Raw genomic sequence first — 6,359 nt, 5'->3', positions numbered from 1 at the left:
TGCCCTTCATCTGTGTTTGCTAGTCAGGCAGTGTGTGGAGGTCAAACCTGAGATGTCTGTGTTCAGACCTGGTTGGCCTTCATCTGCACCTGCTCCATCTGGCTGCACGGGAGTGATGCAGTTATGCTACAGGTATGGATTGCATTTGATATGGTCTTGCTTTTAAAAAATTTAGGAGGCCGCAATGGCACAGTGAATAAATAAAAATGTAGAGTAGGACCCCCCATATGAGATTGCCTTGGCGTGGCGGGGTGGCTCAATATATTGATCAATATTTTGCTAAATGTCTCATTTTGAATGCAGTAAAATATGTGCATATGCACCTCATGTTATGCGTTCTGACCACCGGCAGTGCTGGCTCTTCTCTTTTTTGGTTGACACAGTGGGTATGTCCGCAGTACCGCAGTGTATGTGTATGTCTTGGGAGGAATGTGAGATATCCTTTCCAGGTAGTAATGACGGGCCCCAGGTGTCTACCGTGATGCTGTACCAGGAAGGAGTCTCTGGTAGACTGGACTCCAAGAGTCAGGTGACTCTGACAGGAACTCCGCTCGTTTTATCTCTGACCGAGAAAAACGTCAGAGTTCGCTGTGTCCACGGGTGCGTTGTGAATTATAAGGTGGACAGAGTCCTGATTGAGATGAAAAAGGGGGAGTACCAAGGTGGTAGGATACCACCAAACTTAGTGCATACCTTTGAGAAGCGCCTGGACTTTGTCCTATTTGATGATGTGGGGGAGGAGGATAGAGACGTTTCTACTGTAGGGCTAGCAGACACTGAGACACTGATGCCTCCTAACGTGGACAGGCCAGACATAGAGGCGACCGGAGAAAGAATTTCGTCTGACGGATTTACTGACCTGACGTCACCTGAAGGGTACATCAGTGTGAATGAGAAGGGTGTGGTAAACAAAAAGAGCAGAGCTGACACACGGATAGAGAGTGCCTTTGGGGTTTACCGTACGGGGTGGTGTGACTGTGACGTGTTGTTGCCAGTAGCCACCACTAGAACGGAATCTAGTGCTGTGCTGACTGAAACTCGTGACAGGACTGATGGTAACCTGATCGAGAAGATAACGGGTGTAGAGACACAGTCAGAGGGTAACTGTGAGGTTCACTCGACTGACGGGACTAACCCAGGGGTACCTTTTGACGATATAATTAAAGAAGTAATGGTGCAACACATACTGGCCAAAAGAGAACTAGAGCAGGAGATACAGTTAATAAAAGAGACAATGAAGGAACATCTCGAGCGAGAAATTGTGATGAGCCGAGCACAGAGTGGAGGAGCTCGAGAAAGAAGTCTTGCAGCTCAGAGGTCATCTGTCAATGTGGCACAGCACGAATAACACCTTAAGAGAAGATGTGGAAGGGCTTGAGAAAGGAGTCTTGGAGCTCAGAGGTCACCTGTCAATGTGGCAAAATGTGAACAAGACCCTTAGGGAAGAAATGGAAGAACTCAGAGGAGTAGTTAAAAGTCCTCTGCAGGAGAAGTTGGACGAAGACTTACCGCGGGTGAGCGCAAGTGATAACAGGACAGAACGGCCAGTAGCCCTCGTGGCGTGGTGAGTTAAGTGAGAGGTCGTCCCACGGACATGCTCAGTAGGCTGCAAAAAGGACTTAGCCTCCGGAGGTGCTTGCTGCTGACTAGTGCAGATTGCTAAAGCTGAACCAGAGGTAGCAGCAGCAACCAACCTGACAGCACTAGCCTGAGCAAGACGTCGGGATCGACGCCTTTGCTGAGCAGCCTCCTCTGCTGTCGGGACTGAGTGGGAGACCACAGAAAGCAAGGCATGAACCCGACGCCTAACAAACCTACCTTTAAAATTATAGACTGTTCATGTCTTTGTCAGTGGGCAAATTTACAAAATCTGCAAGGGATCAAATAATTATTTCACCGTGTGTGTGTATATATATATATATAAATATATATACAGTGTATATATTGTGGTGTGGTAACCACTGTGGCCACTAGGGGGCGCTGTGTGGATGTCCCAAGAGAACGGATGAGTGGCAGAATCCTGAAGGATGGTTATGTATCTCAAGGTGGGTGGCCTTGAGATGGAGACTTAGGTATGCGTATTGATCAGCAATGATATTGCTGAGGTGTTGTTTCAAAGTATAAGGGAGAAGTCTCCAGGTAACTAGAGAGATTGGTGGGCTATGGATACCTACAAACCCACCCAGGGGTGTGTCTGAAAACGCCTGTAGTAAAAGGCTATGTGAGTGTGTGAAGGACCTGTCATGAGGTCATAGTCACGTGACTTGGTGGGTGTGGCTATGGACCATATAATGTGGCCAGGGTAGGTCACATGTGGTGAATGCAGGGACCTGGTTGGTCCAGAGCGGAAGGTCCCGTGCGCAGGATTGTCTCCTGTGTGTGGTTGTGTGTAATGGCTGCCAGAGCCTGAAAGTTCCCTGGAGGGATATGGACGTTTGCAGCATGAGTGACGGAACCATGTGGAGACCCTGACCTGGGTGAGATAACTTGGGGCTAGGAAGCCTGCACATTGAATACTGCATAGCCTATATGACATTGCTAACAGAGGTATAAAACTAAGGAAAAAAAGGAAGCGCAATAGGGTCTTATCTGGGTGGAAAAAGGAATAAATTCAATTGGAATCTACTCACCTATTCCAGGAAAGATATAAGCATATAAGTCAGTGTCAGCTTGCTGCACGCCCGAAGGTCCACAACGTGACCGCCAAATAGAACTCCTTTTGGGTAAAATATTCAGGCTTACTGTGCGCTGCTGGACCAGGATAAAATCACCACATGAGAAGTTTAACTCTTTATTCCCAACGCGTTTCAAAGTGTGAACCACTTCTTCCTCAGGGGATGACATATAGTGAACAGTTACAGCTTGCTCTGGTTAAATACATAAAATGTTTGAATTCGGGCGCCAAAAGCACATGTGATGAAGGGACAGATGTCAAAGTTCAAGGGTTCATAGAGCGCAAAATTCTGTTACAATTATTAATAATGCTTGCAATTCTAACATTTTTGATTTCTATTACAGAGGAATAAATATAAAAAACATTTTCACATAAGAAATAAAGAAAAAGCAAGAAAAGAAAAAAAGGGAGAAAAAAAGGGGAAAAAAATCGTTTTGCATACTGAAAAAAGTGCCAGTGAACAGAACCCATCAGTGAAATGTCACAATCCCGAGACGAAACCACTAGGCTAAAGAGGATTTCGTTTGGGAAAGGAACGCATCAGTCAGAAAAAGGAGGAATTCGAAAAATACATTGCGAAAGGATATTTGTTAAATTACATAAAAATATATAAGAATCTTTTTATTTATTAAAAATATGAATATATATAATAAAAATATATAATAAAAATATGTAAAAATACGTTGGGATAATGCATGTGTGAGTAAAAGTTTTTAGTCTGGGATTGGGAATATACCTGCATAAAACATCAACATAATTCATGGTACATGGGAATGAAAACGGACCTACAAAGATGACACTCAAAAATCATTACATGGAAATGAGTTCGCCTCCCGAAACCAGGGGCTGCATGAATTGTATGAAAATATATAAAAATCTTTTATTAAAAAATGTAAATATATATGATAAAAATATAAAATAAAAATAAATTGGGATGGTGCATGTGTGAGTAAAAATACTTAATATGGGGTTGGGGATATACCTGGATAAAATATCAAAATCATTCATTGGTACAAGGAAAAGAAAAAGGACCCACAGAAATGTCACTCAGAGATCATTACATGGAAATGAGTTCGCCTCCCGGAACCAGGAGCTGCATTTGGTATTAGCAATATTTTTTGAAAACAATTAACCCCTTCACTACCAAGGGTGGTTTGCACGTTAACTACCGGGCCAATTTTTACAATTCTGACCACTGTACCTTTATGAGGTCATAACTCTGGAACGCTTCTATGGATCCCGGTGATTCTGACATTGTTTTCTCATGACATATTGTACTTCATGTTAGTGGTAAAATTGCATTCAAATAACTTGCGTTTATTTGTGAAAAAAACGGAAATTTGGCGAAAATTTTGAAAATTTCGCAATTTTCCAACTTTGAATTTTTATGCCCTTAAATCACAGCGATACGGCACACAAAAAACTTAATACATAACATTTCCCACATGTTTACTTTACATCAGCACAGTTTTGGAACCAAAATTTTTTTTTGTTAGGAAGTTATAAGGGTTAAAAATTGACCAGCGATTTCTCATTTTTGCAACACCATTTTATTTTTAGGGACCACTTCACATTTGAAGCCACTTTGAGGGGTCTATATGATAGAAAATACCCAAAAGTGACACCATTCTAAAAACTGCACCCCTTAAGGTGCTTAAAACCACATTCAAGAAGTTTATTAACCCTTTAGGTGCGTCACAGGAATTTTTTGAATATTAAAAAAAAAATGAACATTTAACTTTTTTTCACAAAAAAAATACTTCAGGTTCAATTTTCTTTATTTTACCAAGGGTAACAGGAGAAATTGGACTGCAAGACTTATTGTGCAATTTGTCCTGAGTACGCTGATACCTGATATGTGGGGGGGAACCACTGTTTCGGCGCATGGCAGAGCTCAGAATGGAAGGAGCGCCGTTTGACTTTTTCAATGCAAAATTGGCTGGAATTCAGATCGGACGCCATGTCACGTTTGGCGAGCCCCTGATGTACCTAAACAGTGGAAACCCCCCCAAGTGACCCCATTTTGGAAACTAGACCCCCCAAGGAACTTATCTAGATATGTGGTGAGAACTTTGAACCCACAAGGGCTTCACAGAAGTTTATAACCTACAGCGGTACAATTAAAAAATCATATTTTTTCCACAAAAATGATCTTTTCACCCACAATTTTTATTTTTCCAAGGGTAACAGGACCCTAAAAGTTATTGTGCAATTTGTCCTGAGTACGCTGATACCCCATATGTGGGTGTAAATGACTATTTGGGCGCATAGCAGAGCTCGGAAGGGAAGCAGCGCCATTTGACGTTTTTGGCTAGAATTGAGATCGGACACCATGTCGCGATTGGAAAACCCCTGATGTACCAAAACAGTGGAAACCCCCCACAAATGACACCATTTTGGAATCTAGACCCCCCAAGGAACTTATCTAGATGTGTGGTGAGAACTTTGAACCCCCAAGGGCTTCACAGAAGTTTATAACGTACAGCAGTACAATTAAAAAATCATATTTTTTCCACAAAAATGATCTTTTCACCATCAATTCTTATTTTTCCAAAAGTAACAGGACCCTAAAAGATATTGTGCAATTTATCCTGAGTACGCTGATACCCCACATGTGGGGGTAAACCACTATTTGGGCGTATGGCAGAGCTCGGAAGGGAAGCAGCGCCATTTGACGTTTTTGGCTGGAATTGAGATCGGACACCATGTCGCGTTAGGAAAGCCCCTGATGTACCAAAACAGTAGAAACCCCCCACATATGACACCATTTTGGAAACTAGACCCCCCAAGGAACTTATCTAGATGTGTGGTGAGCACTTTGAACCCCCCAGTGCTTCACTGAAGTTTATAACGTCCGGGCGTGAAAATAAAAAAATCGTATTTTTTCCACAAACATGATCTTTTAGTCCCCATTTTTTTATTTTCCCAAGGGTAACAGGAGAAATTGGACCCCAAAAGTTGTTGTCCAATTTGTCCTGAGTACGCTGATACCTCATATGTGGGAGAAAACTACTGTATGGGCACACGTCGGGGCTCGGAAGGGAAGTAGTGACGTTTTGGAATGCAGACTTTGATGGAATGGTCTGCGGGTGTCATGTTGCGTTTGGAGAGCCCCTGATGTACCTAAATAGTGGAAACCCCCCACAAGTGACCCCATTTTGGAAACTAGACCCCCTAATGAACTTATCTAGATGTGTGGTGAGCACTTTGAACCCCCCAGTGCTTCACAGAAGTTTATAACGACCGGGCGTGAAAATAAAAATATCGTATTTTTTCAACAAACATCATCTTTTAGTCCCCATTTTTTTTATTTTCCCAAGGGTAACAGGAGAAATTGGACCCCAAAAGTTGTTGTCCAATTTGTCCTGAGTACGCTGATACCTCATATGTGGCAGAAAACTACTGTATGGGCACACGTCGGGGCTCGGAAGGGAAGTAGTGACGTTTTGGAATGCAGACTTTGATGGATTGGTATGCGGGTGTCATATGCGTTTGGAGAGCCCCTAATGTACCTAAACTATTGAAACTCCCCACAAGTGACCCCATTTTGGAAACTAGACCCCCCACCGAGCTTATCTAGATGTGTGGAGAGCACTTTGAACCCCCAAGTGCTTCACAGAAGTTTATAACGCCTGGGCGTGAAAATAAAAAAAACATTTTTTTCCGCAAAATTATATTTTTGCCC

General features: G+C 42.7%; 1 long non-coding RNA gene across 1 annotated transcript; it reads left to right on the top strand.

Moving 5' to 3' along the window:
• Positions 1-1,972: 1,972 nt before the first annotated feature.
• Positions 1,973-3,370, top strand: LOC141052469 (uncharacterized). Its single transcript, XR_012220819.1, has 2 exons — positions 1,973-2,477; positions 3,019-3,370. It is a non-coding gene; the product is annotated as an uncharacterized lncRNA (long non-coding RNA).
• The last annotated feature ends 2,989 nt before the right edge of the window (positions 3,371-6,359 follow it).

This window comes from Dendrobates tinctorius, unplaced genomic scaffold (genome assembly GCF_039654945.1).
Source record: "Dendrobates tinctorius isolate UK_male_01 unplaced genomic scaffold, ASM3965494v1 ptg000160l, whole genome shotgun sequence".
Lineage (NCBI taxonomy): Eukaryota > Metazoa > Chordata > Amphibia > Anura > Dendrobatidae > Dendrobates > Dendrobates tinctorius.
The sequence above is the reverse complement of the archived record's forward strand: the minus strand, read 5'-3'. Positions and strand labels throughout refer to the sequence as shown.